A 19,982-nucleotide genomic window follows, 5' to 3' on the forward strand; every position below is an offset into this window, starting at 1 on the left:
TTAGGGGGTACACTATGTATATTTTAAATAGTGTATTAAAACAAGGAAATACGAAGACACTTTTCTATGTTAACTAACGGCCCGGTATCGGACCTTAATATTGACCTATAATTTTTAAATTGGACCACGTATTATATTATAGGGTAATAGTGTACCCTACCACAAGAAATAATTATAGGTCAATTAGGGAGTACACAGCGTAACCCTAAAGTTCTCTATGTATGCCTCTGCGAAATAGAGTGTTCTGAGAAGCTTAAAATGAAGAAATAAGCGTTCTAAAATGCTTTAAAAATTCAAAGACATCTTTCAATGGTTAACTAACGCTAGGCGCAATATCAGACCTTAATATTGACCTATAATATTTAAATTGGACCAGGTATTATATTACAGGGTAATAGTGTACCCTGCCACAGGAAATAATTATAGGTCAATTAGGGGGTACACTATGTATATTTTAAATAGTGTATTAAAACAAGGAAATACGAAGACACTTTTCTATGTTAACTAACGGCCCGGTATCGGACCTTATATTGACCAATAATTTTTAAATTGGACCACGTATTATATTATAGGGTAATAGTGTACCCTACCACAAGAAATAATTATAGGTCAATTAGGGAGTACACAGCGTGACCCTAAAGATCTCTATGTATGCCTCTGCGAAATAGAGTGTTCTGAGAAGCTTAAAATGAAGAAATAAGCGTTCTAAAATGCTTTAAAAATTCAAATACATCTTTCAATGGTTAACTAGCGCTAGGCGCAATATCAGACCTTAATATTGACCCATAATATTTAAATTGGACCAGGTATTATATTACAGGGTAATAGTGTACGCTGCCACAGGAAATAATTATAGGTCAATTAGGGGGTACACTATGTATATTTTAAATAGTGTATTAAACAAGGAAATACGAAGACACTTTTCTATGTTAACTAACGGCCCGGTATCGGACCTTAATATTGACCTATAATTTTTAAATTGGACCACGTATTATATTACAGGGTTATGGTGTATCCTACCACAGGAAATAATTATAGGTCAATTAGGGGGTACACAGCGTGACCCTAAAGTTTACTATGTATGCCTATGCGAAATAAAGTGTTCTGAGAAGCTTAAAATGAAGAAATAAGCGTTCTAAAATGCTTTAAAAATTCAAAGACATCTTTCAATGGTTAACCAACGCTAGGCGCAATATCAGACCTTAATATTGACCCATAATATTTAAATTGGACCAGGTATTATATTACAGGGTAATAGTGTACCCTGCCACAGGAAATAATTATAGGTCAATTAGGGGGTACACTATGTATATTTTAAATAGTGCATTAAAACAAGGAAATTCGAAGACACTTTTCTATGTTAACTAACGGCACGGTATCGGACCTTAATATTGACCTATAATTTTTAAATTGGACCACGCATTATATTACAGGGTTATAGTGTACCCTACCACAGGAAATAATTATAGGTCAATAAGGGGGTACACAGAGTGACCCTAAAGTTTACTATGTATGCCTATGCGAAATAAAGTGTTCTGAGAAGCTTAAAATGAGGAAATAAGCGTTCTAAAATGCATTAAAAATTCAAAGACATTTTTCTATGTTAACTAACGGCACGGTATCGGACCTTAATATTGACCTATAATTTTTAAATTGGACCACGTATTATATTACAGGGTAATAGTGTACCCTACCACAGGAAATAATTATAGGTCATTTAGGGGTACACAGCGTGACCCTAAATTTTACTATGTATGCCTATGCGAAATAGAGTGTTCTGAGATGCTTAAAATGAAGAAATAAGCGTTCTAAAATGCTTTAAAAATTCAAAGACATCTTTCAATGGTTAACTAACGCAAGGCGCAATATCAGACCTTAATATTGACCCATAATATTTAACTTGAACCAGGTATTATATCACAGGGTAATAGTGTACCCTACCACAGGAAATAATTATAGGTCAATTAGGGGGTACACTATGTATATTTTAAATAGTGCATTAAAACAAGGAAATTCGAAGACACTTTTCTATGTTAACTAACGGCACGGTATCGGAACTTAATATTGACCTATAATTTTTAAATTGGACCACGTATTATATTACAGGGTTATGGTGTATCCTACCACAGGAAATAGTTATAGGTCAATTAGGGGGTACACAGCGTGACCCTAAAGTTTACTATGTAATCCTCTGCGAAATAGAGTGTTCTGAGAAGTTTAAAATTAAGAAATAAGCGTTCTAAAATGCTTTAAAAATTCAAAGACATCTTTCAATGGTTAACTAACGCTAGGCGCAATATCAGACCTTAATATTGACCCATAATATTTAAATTGGACCAGGTATTATATTACAGGGTAATAGTGTACCCTGCCACAGGAAATAATTATAGGTCAATTAGGGGGTACACTATGTATATTTTAAATAGTGTATTAAAACAAGGAAATACGAAGACACATTTCTATGTTAACTAACGGCCCGGTATCCGACCTTAATATTGACCTATAATTTTTAAATTGGACCACGTATTATATTACAGGGTTATGGTGTATCCTACCACAGGAAATAATTATAGGTCAATTAGGGGATACACAGCGTGACCCTAAAGTTTACTATGTATGCCTATGCGAAATAAAGTGTTCTGAGAAGCTTAAAATGAAGAAATAAGCGTTCTAAAATGCTTTAAAAATTCAGAGACATCTTTCAATGGTTAACTAACGCTAGGCGCAATATCAGACCTTAATATTGATCCATAATATTTAAATTGGACCAGGTATTATATTACAGGGTAATAGTGTACCCTGCCACAGGAAATAATTATAGGTCAATTAGGGGGTACACTATGTATATTTTAAATAGTGTATTAAAACAAGGAAATACGAAGACACTTTTCTATGTTAACTAACGGCCCGGTATCGGACCTTAATATTGACCTATAATTTTTAAATTGGACCACGTATTATATTATAGGGTAATAGTGTACCCTACCACAAGAAATAATTATAGGTCAATTAGGGAGTACACAGCGTAACCCTAAAGTTCTCTATGTATGCCTCTGCGAAATAGAGTGTTCTGAGAAGCTTAAAATGAAGAAATAAGCGTTCTAAAATGCTTTAAAAATTCAAAGACATCTTTCAATGGTTAACTAACGCTAGGCGCAATATCAGACCTTAATATTGACCCATAATATTTAAATTGGACCAGGTATTATATTACAGGGTAATAGTGTACCCTGCCACAGGAAATAATTATAGGTCAATTAGGGGGTACACTATGTATATTTTAAATAGTGTATTAAAACAAGGAAATACGAAGACACTTTTCTATGTTAACTAACGGCACGGTATCGGACCTTAATATTGACCTATAATTTTTAAATTGGACCACGTATTATATTACAGGGTTATAGTGTACCCTGCCACAGGAAATAATTATAGGTCAATTAGGGGGTACACAGAGTGACCCTAAAGTTTACTATGTATGCCTATGCGAAATAAAGTGTTCTGAGAAGCTTAATATGAGGAAATAAGCGTTCTAAAATGCTTTAAAAATTCAAAGACATTTTTCTATGTTAACTAACGGCACGGTATCGGACCTTAATATTGACCTATAATTTTTAAATTGGACCACGTATTATATTACAGGGTAATAGTGTACCCTACCACAGGAAATAATTATAGGTCATTTAGGGGGTACACAGCGTGACCCTAAATTTTACTATGTATGCCTATGAGAAATAGAGTGTTCTGAGATGCTTAAAATGAAGAAATAAGCGTTCTAAAATGCTTTAAAAATTCAAAGACATCTTTCAATGGTTAACTAACGCAAGGCGCAATATCAGACCTTAATATTGACCCATAATATTTAACTTGAACCAGGTATTATATCACAGGGTAATAGTGTACCCTACCACAGGAAATAATTATAGGTCAATTAGGGGGTACACTATGTATATTTTAAATAGTGCATTAAAACAAGGAAATTCGAAGACACTTTTCTATGTTAACTAACGGCACGGTATCGGACCTTAATATTGACCTATAATTTTTAAATTGGACCACGTATTATATTACAGGGTTATAGAGTACCCTACCACAGGAAATAATTATAGGTCAATTAGGGGGTACACAGAGTGACCCTAAAGTTTACTATGTATGCCTATGCGAAATAAAGTGTTCTGAGAAGCTTAAAATGAGGAAATAAGCGTTCTAAAATGCTTTAAAAATTCAAAGACATCTTTCAATGGTTAACTAACGCTAGGCGCAATATCAGACCTTAATATTGACCCATAATATTTAAATTGGACTAGGTATTATATTACAGGGTAATAGTGTACCCTGTCACAGGAAATAATTATAGGTCAATTAGGGGGTACACTATGTATATTTTAAATAGTGTATTAAAACAAGGAAATACGAAGACACTTTTCTATGTTAACTAACGGCACGGTATCGGACCTTAATATTGACCTATAATTTTTAAATTGGACCACGTATTATATTACAGGGTTATAGTGTACCCTGCCACAGGAAATAATTATAGGTCAATTAGGGGGTACACAGAGTGACCCTAAAGTTTACTATGTATGCCTATGCGAAATAAAGTGTTCTGAGAAGCTTAATATGAGGAAATAAGCGTTCTAAAATGCTTTAAAAATTCAAAGACATTTTTCTATGTTAACTAACGGCACGGTATCGGACCTTAATATTGACCTATAATTTTTAAATTGGACCACGTATTATATTACAGGGTAATAGTGTACCCTACCACAGGAAATAATTATAGGTCAATTAGGGGGTACACTATGTATATTTTAAATAGTGCATTAAAACAAGGAAATTCGAAGACACTTTTCTATGTTAACTAACGGCACGGTATCGGACCTTAATATTGACCTATAATTTTTAAATTGGACCACGTATTATATTACAGGGTTATAGAGTACCCTACCACAGGAAATAATTATAGGTCAATTAGGGGGTACACAGAGTGACCCTAAAGTTTACTATGTATGCCTATGCGAAATAAAGTGTTCTGAGAAGCTTAAAATGAGGAAATAAGCGTTCTAAAATGCTTTAAAAATTCAAAGACATTTTTCTATGTTAACTAACGGCACGGTATCGGACCTTAATATTGACCTATAATTTTTAAATTGGACCACGTATTATATTACAGGGTAATAGTGTACCCTACCACAGGAAATAATTATAGGTCATTTAGGGGGTACACAGCGTGACCCTAAATTTTACTATGTATGCCTATGCGAAATAGAGTGTTCTGAGATGCTTAATATGAAGAAATAAGCGTTCTAAAATGCTTTAAAAATTCAGAGACATCTTTCAATGGTTAACTAACGCAAGTCGCAATATCAGACCTTAATATTGACCCATAATATTTAACTTGAACCAGGTATTATATCACAGGGTAATAGTGTACCCTACCACAGGAAATAATTATAGGTCAATTAGGGGGTACACTATGTATATTTTAAATAGTGCATTAAAACAAGGAAATTCGAAGACACTTTTCTATGTTAACTAACGGCACGGTATCGGAACTTAATATTGACCTATAATTTTTAAATTGGACCACGTATTATATTACAGGGTTATGGTGTATCCTACCACAGGAAATAATTATAGGTCAATTAGGGGGTACACAGCGTGACCCTAAAGTTTACTATGTATGCCTCTGCGAAATAGAGTGTTCTGAGAAGTTTAAAATTAAGAAATAAGCGTTCTAAAATGCTTTAAAAATTCAAAGACATCTTTCAATGGTTAACTAACGCTAGGCGCAATATCAGACCTTAATATTGACCCATAATATTTAAATTGGACCAGGTATTATATTACAGGGTAATAGTGTACCCTGCCACAGGAAATAATTATAGGTCAATTAGGGGGTACACTATGTATATTTTAAATAGTGTATTAAAACAAGGAAATACGAAGACACATTTCTATGTTAACTAACGGCCCGGTATCCGACCTTAATATTGACCTATAATTTTTAAATTGGACCACGTATTATATTACAGGGTTATGGTGTATCCTACCACAGGAAATAATTATAGGTCAATTAGGGGATACACAGCGTGACCCTAAAGTTTACTATGTATGCCTATGCGAAATAAAGTGTTCTGAGAAGCTTAAAATGAAGAAATAAGCGTTCTAAAATGCTTTAAAAATTCAAAGACATCTTTCAATGGTTAACTAACGCTAGGCGCAATATCAGACCTTAATATTGACCCATAATATTTAAATTGGACCAGGTATTATATTACAGGGTAATAGTGTACCCTGCCACAGGAAATAATTATAGGTCAATTAGGGGGTACACTATGTATATTTTAAATAGTGTATTAAAACAAGGAAATACGAAGACACTTTTCTATGTTAACTAACGGCCCGGTATCGGACCTTAATATTGACCTATAATTTTTAAATTGGACCACGTATTATATTATAGGGTAATAGTGTACCCTACCACAAGAAATAATTATAGGTCAATTAGGGAGTACACAGCGTAACCCTAAAGTTCTCTATGTATGCCTCAGCGAAATAGAGTGTTCTGAGAAGCTTAAAATGAAGAAATAAGCGTTCTAAAATGCTTTAAAAATTCAAAGACATCTTTCAATGGTTAACTAACGCTAGGCGCAATATCAGACCTTAATATTGACCCATAATATTTAAATTGGACTAGGTATTATATTACAGGGTAATAGTGTACCCTGTCACAGGAAATAATTATAGGTCAATTAGGGGGTACACTATGTATATTTTAAATAGTGTATTAAAACAAGGAAATACGAAGACACTTTTCTATGTTAACTAACGGCACGGTATCGGACCTTAATATTGACCTATAATTTTTAAATTGGACCACCTATTATATTACAGGGTATTAGTGTACCCTCCCACAGGAAATAATTATAGGTCATTTAGGGGGTACACTATGTATATTTTAAATAGTGCATTAAAACAAGGAAATACGAAGACACTTTTCTATGTTAACTAACGGCACGGTATCGGACCTTAATATTGACCTATAATTTTTAAATTGGACCACGTATTATATTACAGGGTTATAGAGTACCCTACCACAGGAAATAATTATAGGTCAATTAGGGGGTACACAGAGTGACCCTAAAGTTTACTATGTATGCCTATGCGAAATAAAGTGTTCTGAGAAGCTTAAAATGATGAAATAAGCGTTCTAAAATGCTTTAAAAATTCAAAGACATTTTTCTATGTTAACTAACGGCACGGTATCGGACCTTAATATTGACCTATAATTTTTAAATTGGACCACGTATTATATTACAGGGTAATAGTGTACCCTACCACAGGAAATAATTATAGGTCATTTAGGGGGTACACAGCGTGACCCTAAATTTTACTATGTATGCCTATGCGAAATAGAGTTTTCTGAGATGCTTAAAATGAAGAAATAAGCGTTCTAAAATGCTTTAAAAATTTAAAGACATCTTTCAATGGTTAACTAACGCAAGGCGCAATATCAGACCTTAATATTGACCCATAATATTTAACTTGAACCAGGTATTATATCACAGGGTAATAGTGTACCCTACCACAGGAAATAATTATAGGTCAATTAGGGGGTACACTATGTATATTTTAAATAGTGCATTAAAACAAGGAAATTCGAAGACACTTTTCTATGTTAACTAACGGCACGGTATCGGACCTTAATATTGACTTATAATTTTTAAATTGGACCACGTATTATATTACAGGGTTATAGTGTATCCTAAAACAGGAAATAATTATAGGTCAATTAGCGGGTACACTATGTATATTTTAAATAGTGCATTAAAACAAGGAAATTCGAAGACACTTTTCTATGTTAACTAACGGCACGGTATCGGACCTTAATATTGACCTATAATTTTTAAATTGGACCACGTATTATATTACAGGGTTATAGTGTACCCTACCACAGGAAATAATTATAGGTCAATTAGGGGGTACACAGAGTGACCCTAAATTTTACTATGTATGCCTATGCGAAATAGAGTGTTCTGAGATGCTTAAAATGAAGAAATAAGCGTTCTAAAATGCTTTAAAAATTCAAAGACATCTTTCAATGGTTAACTAACGCAAGGCGCAATATCAGACCTTAATATTGACCCATAATATTTAACTTGAACCAGGTATTATATCACAGGGTAATAGTGTACCCTACCACAGGAAATAATTATAGGTCAATTAGGGGGTACACTATGTATATTTTAAATAGTGCATTAAAACAAGGAAATTCGAAGACACTTTTCTATGTTAACTAACGGCACGGTATCGGAACTTAATATTGACCTATAATTTTTAAATTGGACCACGTATTATATTACAGGGTTATGGTGTATCCTACCACAGGAAATAATTATAGGTCAATTAGGGGGTACACAGCGTGACCCTAAAGTTTACTATGTATGCCTCTGCGAAATAGAGTGTTCTGAGAAGTTTAAAATTAAGAAATAAGCGTTCTAAAATGCTTTAAAAATTCAAAGACATCTTTCAATGGTTAACTAACGCTAGGCGCAATATCAGACCTTAATATTGACCCATAATATTTAAATTGGACCAGGTATTATATTACAGGGTAATAGCCACGTTGCGTAGGCCAAAATGTCAGGAAGCTACACTGCCCAACTACGACACGCCAGAGCCGTTACTCCTCAGTTGGGCTACCGCTCTAATCCGTGGCCAAAGATGGCGAACACTAACGCCCCCTAATGCCGCACGTGCACGGCTGTAGTGCCGCGTTGCAGTGGCGAAAATGACAGGAAACTACACTGCCCAACTACTACACACCAGTGCCTTTACTCCTCAGTTCGGCTTCCGCTCTAAATAGTGGAAAAAGATGGCGTACACTCCATGGCCCTTCAGCGGCACGTGCATGGCTGTAGCGCCGCGTTGCGGTTGCCAAAATGGCAGGAAACTACACTGCCCGACTACGACACGAAAGTGCCTTTATTCCTCAGTTGGGCTTCCGCTCTAATCCGTGGCCAAAAAATGGCGAACACTCCAAGGCCCTAATGCGGCACGTGCACGGCTGTAGTGCCGCGTTGTGGTGGCTAAAATGGCAGGAAACTACACTGCCCTACAACGAAAAGCCAGTGCCTTTACACCTCAGTTGGGCTTCCACTCTAATCACTGGCCAAAGATTTCGGACACTCCATGGTCCAACTGCGGCACATGCGCAACTGTAGTGCCGCGTTGTGGTGGCCCAAAATAGCGGACACTACACCGCCCTACATGACCCTACCAAAGACATAAGTTCTCAATTGCGCTTCCACACTAAGCATTGGCCAAAGATGGCGGACACTCCATAGCTCTAATGCGGCTCGTCCGCGGCTGTAGTGCCGCGTTGCGGTTGCCCAAATTGTCGAACTCATCGCTGTCCTTCTACTAAACGCCAGTCCCTTAACCCCTCAGTTGGGCTTCCGCTCTTATCCGTTGCCAAAGACTGCGGACCCTCCATGGCCCTACTGCGGCACGTGTGCGGCTTTATAGCTGCGTTGCGGGGACCAAAATGACAGGAAATTACACTCCCCTACTACGACACGCGAATGCCTTTACTCCTCAGGTCGGCTTCCGCCCTAATCAGTGACCAAAGATGGCGGACTCTCCGTGGCCCTTCTGCGGCACGTGCACGACTGTATTGCCGCGTTGCGGTGGCCTAACTTTTCAATCGCTACACTGCCCTACTACGACACGCCAGTCCCTTTACCCCTCTGTTGGGTTTCCGCTCTAATCCGTAGCCAGGAATTGCGGACACTCCACGGTCCTAATGCTGCACGTGCACGGCTGTATTACCGCGTTGCGGTGGCCAAAATGGCAGGAAACTACACTGCCCTATTTCTACACGCCAGTGCCTTTACTCCTCAGTTCGACTTCCGCTCAAATTAGTGAACAAAGAAGGCGGACACTCTATGGCCCTATTGCGGCACATGCGCGGCTGTAGTGTCGCGTTGCGGTGGCCTAAATTGTCGGACTCTACACTGCCCTACTACGACACACCAGTGCCTTTACTCCTCTGTTCGGCTTCCGCTCTAAATAGTGGAAAAAGATGGCGGACACTCCATGGCCCTTCAGTGGCACGTGCACGGCTGTAGCGCCGCGTTGCGGGGGCCAAAATGGCAGGAAACTACACTGCCCTACTACGACACGAAAGTGCCTTTATTCCTCAGTTGGGCTTCCGCTCTAATCCGTGGCCAAAAAATGGCGAACACTCCAAGGCCCAAATGCGGCAAGTGCACGGCTGTAGTGCCGCGTTGTGGTGGCCAAAATGGCAGGAAACTACACTGCCCTACAACGACAAGCCATTGACTTTACACCTCAGTTGGGCTTCCACTCTAATCACTGGTCAAAGATTTCGGACACTCCATGGTCCAACTGCGGCACATGCGCAACTGTAGTGCCGCGTTGTGGTGGCCCAAAATAGCGGACACTTCACCGCCCTACATGACCCTACCAAAGACATAAGTTCTCAATTGCGCTTCCACACTAAGCATTGGCCAAAGATGGCAGACACTCCATAGCTCTAATGCGGCACGTGCACGGCTGTAGTGCCGCGTTGTGGTGGCTAAAATGGCAGGAAACTACACTGCCCTACAACGAAAAGCCAGTGCCTTTACACCTCAGTTGGGCTTCCACTCTAATCACTGGCCAAAGATTTCGGACACTCCATGGTCCAACTGCGGCACATGCGCAACTGTAGTGCCGCGTTGTGGTGGCCCAAAATAGCGGACACTACACCGCCCTACATGACCCTACCAAAGACATAAGTTCTCAATTGCGCTTCCACACTAAGCATTGGCCAAAGATGGCGGACACTCCATAGCTCTAATGCGGCTCGTCCGCGGCTGTAGTGCCGCGTTGCGGTTGCCCAAATTGTCGAACTCATCGCTGTCCTTCTACTAAACGCCAGTCCCTTAACCCCTCAGTTGGGCTTCCGCTCTTATCCGTTGCCAAAGACTGCGGACCCTCCATGGCCCTACTGCGGCACGTGTGCGGCTTTATAGCTGCGTTGCGGGGACCAAAATGACAGGAAATTACACTCCCCTACTACGACACGCGAATGCCTTTACTCCTCAGGTCGGCTTCTGCCCTAATCAGTGACCAAAGATGGCGGACTCTCCGTGGCCCTTCTGCGGCACGTGCACGACTGTATTGCCGCGTTGCGGTGGCCTAACTTTTCAATCGATACACTGCCCTACTACGACACGCCAGTCCCTTTACCCCTCTGTTGGGTTTCCGCTCTAATCCGTAGCCAAGGATTGCGGACACTCCACGGTCCTAATGCTGCACGTGCACGGCTGTATTACCGCGTTGCGGTGGCCAAAATGGCAGGAAACTACACTGCCCTATTTCTACACGCCAGTGCCTTTACTCCTCAGTTCGACTTCCGCTCAAATTAGTGAACAAAGAAGGCGGACACTCTATGGCCCTATTGCGGCACATGCGCGGCTGTAGTGTCGCGTTGCGGTGGCCTAAATTGTCGGACTCTACACTGCCCTACTACGACACACCAGTGCCTTTACTCCTCTGTTCGGCTTCCGCTCTAAATAGTGGAAAAAGATGGCGGACACTCCATGGCCCTTCAGTGGCACGTGCACGGCTGTAGCGCCGCGTTGCGGGGGCCAAAATGGCAGGAAACTACACTGCCCTACTACGACACGAAAGTGCCTTTATTCCTCAGTTGGGCTTCCGCTCTAATCCGTGGCCAAAAAATGGCGAACACTCCAAGGCCCTAATGCGGCAAGTGCACGGCTGTAGTGCCGCGTTGTGGTGGCCAAAATGGCAGGAAACTACACTGCCCTACAACGACAAGCCATTGACTTTACACCTCAGTTGGGCTTCCACTCTAATCACTGGTCAAAGATTTCGGACACTCCATGGTCCAACTGCGGCACATGCGCAACTGTAGTGCCGCGTTGTGGTGGCCCAAAATAGCGGACACTTCACCGCCCTACATGACCCTACCAAAGACATAAGTTCTCAATTGCGCTTCCACACTAAGCATTGGCCAAAGATGGCGGACACTCCATAGCTCTAATGCGGCACGTCCGCGGCTGTAGTGCCGCGTTGCGGTTGCCCAAATTGTCGAACTCATCGCTGTCCTACTACTAAACGCCAGTCCCATAACCCCTCAGTTGGGCTTCCGCTCTTATCCTTTGCCAAAGATTGCGGACCCTCCATGGCCCTACTGCGGCACGTGTGCGGCTTTATAGCTGCGTTGCGGGGGCCAAAATGGCAAGAACTTACACTGCCCTACTACGACACGCGAGTGCCTTTAATCCTCAGGTAGGCTTCCGCCCTAATCAGTGACCAAAGATGGCGGACTCTCTGTGGCCCTTCTGCGGCACGTGCACGACTGAAGTGCCGCGTTGCGGTGGCACAACTTTTCGGTCACTACACTGCCTGACTACAACACGCCAGTGCCTTTACTCCACAGTTCTGCTTCCGCTCTAATCAGGAGTCAAAGATGGCGGACAGTCTATAGCCCTTCTGCGGCAGGTCCACGGCTGAATGTGCCAAGTTGCGATTGCCCAAAATGGTGGACACTACACTGCCCTTCTAGACCCTACCAAAGACTTAAGTTCTCAGTAGCGCTTCCGCTCTAAACAGTGGCCAAATATGGCGGACCCTCCATGGCCCTACTGCGGCACGTGTGCGGCTTTATAGCCGCGTTGCGGGGGCCAAAATGGCAGGAAATTACACTGCCCTACTACGACACGCCAGTGCCTTTACTCCTCAGTTGGGCTTCCGCTCTAATCCGTGGCCAAAGATGGCGAACACTACCGCCCCCTAATGCCGCACGTGCACGGCTGTAGTGCCGCGTTGCAGTGGCGAAAATGGCAGGAAACTACACTGCCCAACTACTACACACCAGTGCCTTTACTCCTCAGTTCGGCTTCCGCTCTAAATAGTGGAAAAAGATGGCGGACACTCCATGGCCCTTCAGCGGCACGTGCATGGCTGTAGCGCCGCGTTGCGGTTGCCAAAATGGCAGGAAACTACACTGCCCTACTACGACACGAAAGTGCCTTTATTCCTCAGTTGGGCTTCCGCTCTAATCCGTGGCCAAAAAATGGCGAACACTCCAAGGCCCTAATGCGGCACGTGCACGGCTGTAGTGCCGCGTTGTGGTGGCTAAAATGACAGGAAACTACACTGCCCAACTACTACACACCAGTGCCTTTACTCCTCAGTTCGGCTTCCGCTCTAAATAGTGGAAAAAGATGGCGGACACTCCATGGCCCTTCAGCGGCACGCGCGCGGCTGTAGAGCCGCGTTTCGGTGGCCCAACATGTCGGACTCTTCCCAGCCCTACTACCACACGCCTGTGCCTTTACTCCTCAGTTCGGCTTCCGCTCTAATCTGTGACCAAAGAAGGCGGACACTCTGTGGCATTTCTGCGGCACGTGCGCGGCTGTAGTGCCGCGTTGATGTAGCTCAAATTGACGGATTCTGCAATGCCCAACTACGACACGACTGTGCCTTTACTCCTCAGTTGGGCTTCCGCTCCACTCCGTGGCCAAAGATGGCGAACAGTCTATAGCCCTAGTGTGGCACGTCCGCGGCTGTACTGCCGCGTTGCAGTGGCCCAAAATGTCGGACTCTACACTGCTCTATTACGACACACCAGTGCCTTTACTCCTCCGTTCGGTTTCCGCTCTAAATAGTGGAAAAAGATGGCGGACGCTCCACTGTCCTAATGCTGCACGTGCACGGCTGTAGCACCGCGTTGCGATTTCCAAAATGGCAGGAAACTACACCGCCCTACAAGACCCTACCAAAGACTTAAGTTCTCAGTTGCGCCACGCCTGTGCCTTCACTCCTCAGTTGCGCTTCCGCTCTAATCAGTGGCCAAAGATGGCGGACACTCCACGGTCCTAATGCTGCACGTGCACGGCTGTATTACCGCGTTGCGGTGGCCAAAATGGCAGGAAACAATACTGCCCTATTTCTACTCCCCAGTACCTTTATTCCTCAGTTCTACTTCCGTCAAAGTAGTGAACAAAGAAGGCGGACACTCTATCGCTCTATTGCGGCACATGCGCGGCTATTGTGTCGCGTTGCAGCGGCCCAAAATTTCGGACTCTACAATGCCCAACTACTACACGCCAGTGCCATTACTCCTCCGTTCGGCTTCCGCTCTAAATAGTGGAAAAATATGGCGGACACTCCATGGCCCTTCAGCGGCACTCGCACGGCTGTAGCGCCGCGTTTCGGTGGACCAACATGTCGGACTCTTCCCAGCCCTACTACCACACGCCGGTGCCTTTACTCCTCAGTTCGGCTTCCGCTCTAATCTGTGACGAAAGAAGGCGGACACTCTATGGCATTTCTGCGGCACGTGCGCGGCTGTAGTGCCGCTTTGCGGTAGTCCAAAATGTCGGATTCTGCACTGCCCAACTACGACACGACAGTGCCTTTACTCCTCAGTTGGGCTTCCGCACCAATCCGTGGCCAAATATGGCGGACACTCCATGGCCCTTCAGCGGCACTCGCACGGCTGTAGTGCCGCGTTTCGGTGGACCAACATGTCGGACTCTTCCCTGCCCTACTACCACACGCCGGTGCCTTTACTCCTCAGTTCGGCTTCCACTCTAATCTGTGACGAAAGAAGGCGGACACTCTAAGGCATTTCTGCGGCACGTGCGCGGCTGTAGTGCCGCTTTGCGGTAGTCCAAAATGTCGGATTCTGCACTGCCCAACTACGATACGACAGTGCCTTTACTCCTCAGTTGGGCTTCCGCACCACTCCGTGGCCAAAGATGGCGAACAGTCTATGGCCCTAGAGCAGCAGGTCCGCGGCTGTAGTGCCGCGTTGCGGTGGCCCAAAATGTCGGACTCTACATTGCCCTACTACGACACGCCTGTGCCTTTACTCCTCAGTTCGGCTTCCGCTCTAATCTGTGACCAAAGAAGGCGGACACTCTATGGCAATACTGCGGCACGTGCGCGGCTGTAGTGCAACGTTGCGGTAGCCCAAAATGTCGGATTCTGCACTGCCCTACTACGACACGCCAGTGCCTTTACTCCTCAGTTGGGCTTCCGCTCCACTCCGTGGCCAAAGATGGCGAAAAGTCTATAGCCCTAGAGCGGCACGCCCGCGGCTGTAGTGCCGCGTTGCGGTGGCCCAAAATGTCAGACTCTACACTGCCCTACTACGACACGCCAGTGCCTTTACTCCTCAGTTGGGCTTCCGCTCTAATCCCAGGCTAAAAAATGGCGAACTCTCCTAGGCCCTAATGCTGCACGTGCACGGCTGTAGTGCCGCGTTGCGGTGGCCAAATTGGCAGGAAACTACTTTGCCCTATTTCTACACACCAGTGCATTTACTCCTCAGTTCTGCCTCCGCTCTCTTTAGTGACCAAAGAAGGCGGACACTCTATGGCCCTTCAGCGGCACGTGCACGGCTGTAGTGCCGCGTTGAGGTGGCCCAACTTGTTGGACGCTACACAGTCCGACTACAAAACGCCAGTGCCTTTACTCCACAGTTGGGCTTCAGCTCTAATCAGTGGCCAAAGATGGCGAACAGTTTATAGCCCTAGTGCGGCACGTCCGCGGCTGTAGTGCCGCGTTGCGGTGTCCAAAATGTCGGACTCTACACTGCCCAACTACGACACGCCAGTGACTTTACTCCTCAGTTGGACTTCCGCTCTAATCCGTGGCCAAAAAATGGCGAACACTCCATGGTCCTAGTGCACCACGTGCGTGGCTGTAGTGCCGCGTTGTGGTTTCCCCAAATAGCGGAAACTACACTGAACTACAAGACCCTACCAAAGACTTAAATTCTCAGTTGCGCTTCCGCTCTAATCCTTGGTCAAAGATGGCGGACACTCCATAGCTCTACTGCGGCACGTTCGCGGCTGTAGTGCCGTGTTGCGGTAGCCCAAATTGTCGGACTCTACGCTGCCCTACTACGACACGCCAGTCCCTTTACCCCTCTGATGGGTTTCCGCTCTAATCCGTAGCCAAAGATTGCGGACACTCCATGGTCCTAATGCTGCACTTGCACCGCTGTATTTCCGCGTTGCGGTGGCCAAAATGGCAGGAAACTACACTGCCCTATTTCTACTCGCCAGTGCCTTTACTCCTCAGTTCGACTTCCGCTCAAATTAGTGAACAAAGAAGGCGGACACTCTATGGCCCTATTGCGGCACATGCTCGGCTGTAGTGCCGCGTTACGGTGGCCCAAATTGTCGGACTCTACACTGCCCTACTACGACACACCAGTGCCTTTACTCCTCTGTTCGGCTTCCGCTCTAAATAGTGGGAAAAGATGGCGGACACTCCATGGCCCTTCAGCGGCACGTGCACGGGTGTAGCGCCGCGTTGCGGGGGCCAAAAATGCAGGAAAATACACTGCCCTACTACGACACGAAAGTGCCTTTATTCCTCAGTTGGTCTTCCGCTCTAATCCGTGGCCAAAAAATGGCGAACACTCCAAGGCTCTAATGCGGCACGTGCACGGCTGTAGTGCCGCGTTGTGGTGGCCAAAATGGCGGGAAACTACCCTGCCCTTTTTCTACACGCCAGTTCCATTACTCCTCTGTTCGGCTTCCGCTCTAAATAGTGGAAAAAGATGGCGGACACTCCATGGCCCTTCAGCGACACGTGCACGGCTGTAGCGCCACGTTGCGGGGGCCAAAAATGCAGGAAAATACACTGCCCTACTACGACACGAAAGTGCCTTTACACCTCAGTTTCGCTTCCACACTAAGCATTGGCCAAAGATGGCGGACACTCCATAGCTCTAATGCGGCACGTCCACGGCTGAATGTGCCAAGTTGCGATTGCCCAAAATGGTGGACACTACACTGCCCTTCGAGACCCTACCAAATACTTAAGTTCTCAGTAGCGCTTCCGCTCTAATCAGTGGCCAAATATGGCGGACCCTCCATGGCCCTACTGCGGAACGTGTGCGGCTTTATAGCCGCGTTGCGGGGGCCAAAATGGCAGGAAATTACACTGCCCTACTACGACACGCCAGTGCCTTTACTCCTCAGTTCGGCTTCCGCTCTAAATAGTGGAAAAATATGGCGGACTTTCCATGGCCCTTCAGCGGCATTCGCGCGGCTGAAGTGCCGCATTTCGGTGGCCCAACATGTCGGACTCTTCCCAGCCCTACTTCCACACGCCTGTGCCTTTACTCCTCAGTTCGACTTCCGCTCTAATCTTTGACCAAAGAAGGCGGACACTCTATAGAATTTCTGAGGCACGTGCGCGGCTGTAGTGCCGCGTAGCGGTAGCCCAAATTGTCGGATTCAGCACTGCCCAACTGCGACACGACAGTGCCTTTACTCCTCAGTTGGGCTTCCGCTCCACTCCGTGGCCAAAGATGGCGAACAGTCTATAGCCCTAGTGTGGCACGTCCGCGGCTGTAGTGCCGCGTTGCGGTGGCCCAAAATGTCGGACTCTACACTGCCCTACTACGACACGCCAGTGCCTTTACTCCTCAGTTGGTCTTCCGCTCTAATCCCAGGCTAAAACATGGCGAACACTCCAAGACCCTAATGCTGCACGTGCACGGCTGTAGTGCCGCGTTGCAGTGGCGAAAATGGCAGGAAACTACACTGCCCAACTACTACACGCCAGTGCCATTACTCCTCAGTTCGGCTTCCGCTCTAAATAGCGGGAAAATATGGCGGACACTCTATGGCATTTCTGCGGTACGTGCACGGCTTTAGTGCCTCGTTGCGGTGGCCAAAATTGCAGGAAACTACACTGCCCTATTTCTACACACCAGTGCCTTTACTCCTCAGTTGGGCTTCCGCTCTAATCTGTGACCAAAGAAGGCGGACACTCCATGGTCCAACTGCGGCACATGCGCAACTGTAGTGCCGCGTTGTGGTGGCCCAAAATAGCGGACACTACACCGCCCTACATGACCCTACCAAAGACATAAGTTCTCAATTGCGCTTCCACTCTAAGCATTGGCCAAAAATAGGCGGACACTCCACAGCTCTAATGCTGCACGTCCGCGGATGTAGTGCCGCGTTGCGGTAGCCCAAATTGTCGAACTCTTCGCTGCCCTACTACGACACGCCAGTCCCATAACCCCTCATTTGGGATAACGCTCTTATCCGTTGCCAAAGATTGCGGACACTCCACGACCCTATTGCGGCTTGTGCGCAGCTGTAGTGCCGCGTTGCAGTGGCCAAAATGGCGGAAACTACTCTGCCCTACTACGACACGCGAGAGTCTTTACTCCTCAGGTCGGCTTCCGCCCTAATCAGTGACCAAAGATGGCGGACCCTCCTTGGCCCTTCTGCGGCACGTGCACGACTTTAGTGCCGCGTTGCGGTTGTCCAACTTGTCGGTCGCTACACTGCCCGACTACAACACGCCAGTGCTTTTACTCCACAGTTCTGCTTCCGCTCTAATCAGGAGCCAAAGATGGCGGACAGTCTATAGCCCTTTTGCGGCACGTCCACGGCTGAATGTGCCAAGTTGCGATTGCCCAAAATGGTGGACACTACACTGCCCTTCGAGACCCTACCAAAGACTTAAGTTCTTAGTAGCGCTTCCGCTCTAATCAGTGGCCAAATATGGCGGACCCTCCATGGCCCTTCTTCGGCACGTGTGCGGAGTTATAGCCGCGTTGCGAGGGCCAAAATGGCAGGAAATTACACTGCCCTACTACGACACGCCAGTGCCTTTACTCCTCAGTAGGGCTTCCGCTCTTATCCGTGGCCAAAAATGGCGAACACTACCGCCCCCTAATGCCGCACGTGCACTGCTGTAGTGCCGCGTTGCAGTGGCGGAAATGGCAGGAAACTACACTGCCCAACTACTACACGCCAGTGCCATTACTCCTCAGTTCGTCTTCCTCTCTAAATAGTGGAAAAATATGGCGGACAGTCTATAGCCGTTCTGCGGCACGTCTGCGGTTGTAGTTCCGCGATTCGGAGCCCCAAAATGGCGGACTCTTCACAGCCCTACTGCGACACGCCTGTGCCTTCACTCCTCAGTTTCGCTTCCGCTCTAATCCGTGGCCAAAGTTGGCGTAGCCTCCATGGCCCTACTGCGCCAAGTGTGCGGCTTTACAGCCACGTTGCGTCCGCCAAATTGTCGGACTCTTCGCTGTCCTACTACGACACGCCAGTCCCTTAACCCCTCAATTGGGCTTTCGCTCTAATCCGTAGCCAAAGATTGCGGACACTCCACGGTCCTATTGCGGTTTGTGCGTCGCTGAAGTGCCGCGTTGCAGTGGCCAAAATGGTGGAAATTACACTGCCCTACTACGACACGCGAGTGCCTTTACTCCTCAGGTCGGCTTCCGCCCTAATCAGTGAACAAAGATGGCGGACTCTCCATGGACTTTCCGCGGCACATGCTCGGCTGTGGTGCCGGGTTGCGGTGAACCAAAATGGTGGACTCTACACTGCCCGACTACAACACGCCAGTGCCTTTACTCCACAGTTCGGCTTCCGCTCTAATCAGTGGCCAAAGATGGCGGACACTCCATAGCTCTACTGCGGCACGTTCGCGGTTGTAGTGCCGCATTGCGGTGGCCCAAAATGTCAGACTCTACGCTGCCCTACTACGACACACCAGTGCCTTTACTCCTCTGTTCGGCTTCCACTCTAAATAGTGGAAAAAGACGGCGGACACTCCATGGCCCTTCAGCAGCACGTGCACGGCTGTAGTGCCGCGTTGTGGTGGCCAAAATGGCAGGAAACTACCCTGCTCTTTTTCTACACACCAGTTCCTTTACTCCTCAGTTCGGCTTCCGCTCTAATCTGTGACCAAAGAAGGCGGACACTCTATGGCATTTCTGCGGCACGTGCGCGGCTGTAGTGCCGCTTTGCGGTAGTCCAAAATGTCGGATTCTGCACTGCCCAACTACGACACGACAGTGCCTTTACTCCTCAGTTGGGCTTCCGCACCACTCCGTGGCCAAAGAAGGCGAACAGTCTATGGCCCTATTGCGGCAGGTCCGCGGCTGT

This window comes from Parasteatoda tepidariorum, unplaced genomic scaffold (assembly GCF_982258835.1).
Source record: "Parasteatoda tepidariorum strain Cologne lab strain unplaced genomic scaffold, Ptep-v5.0 scaffold_14, whole genome shotgun sequence".
NCBI classification, from domain to species: domain Eukaryota; kingdom Metazoa; phylum Arthropoda; class Arachnida; order Araneae; family Theridiidae; genus Parasteatoda; species Parasteatoda tepidariorum.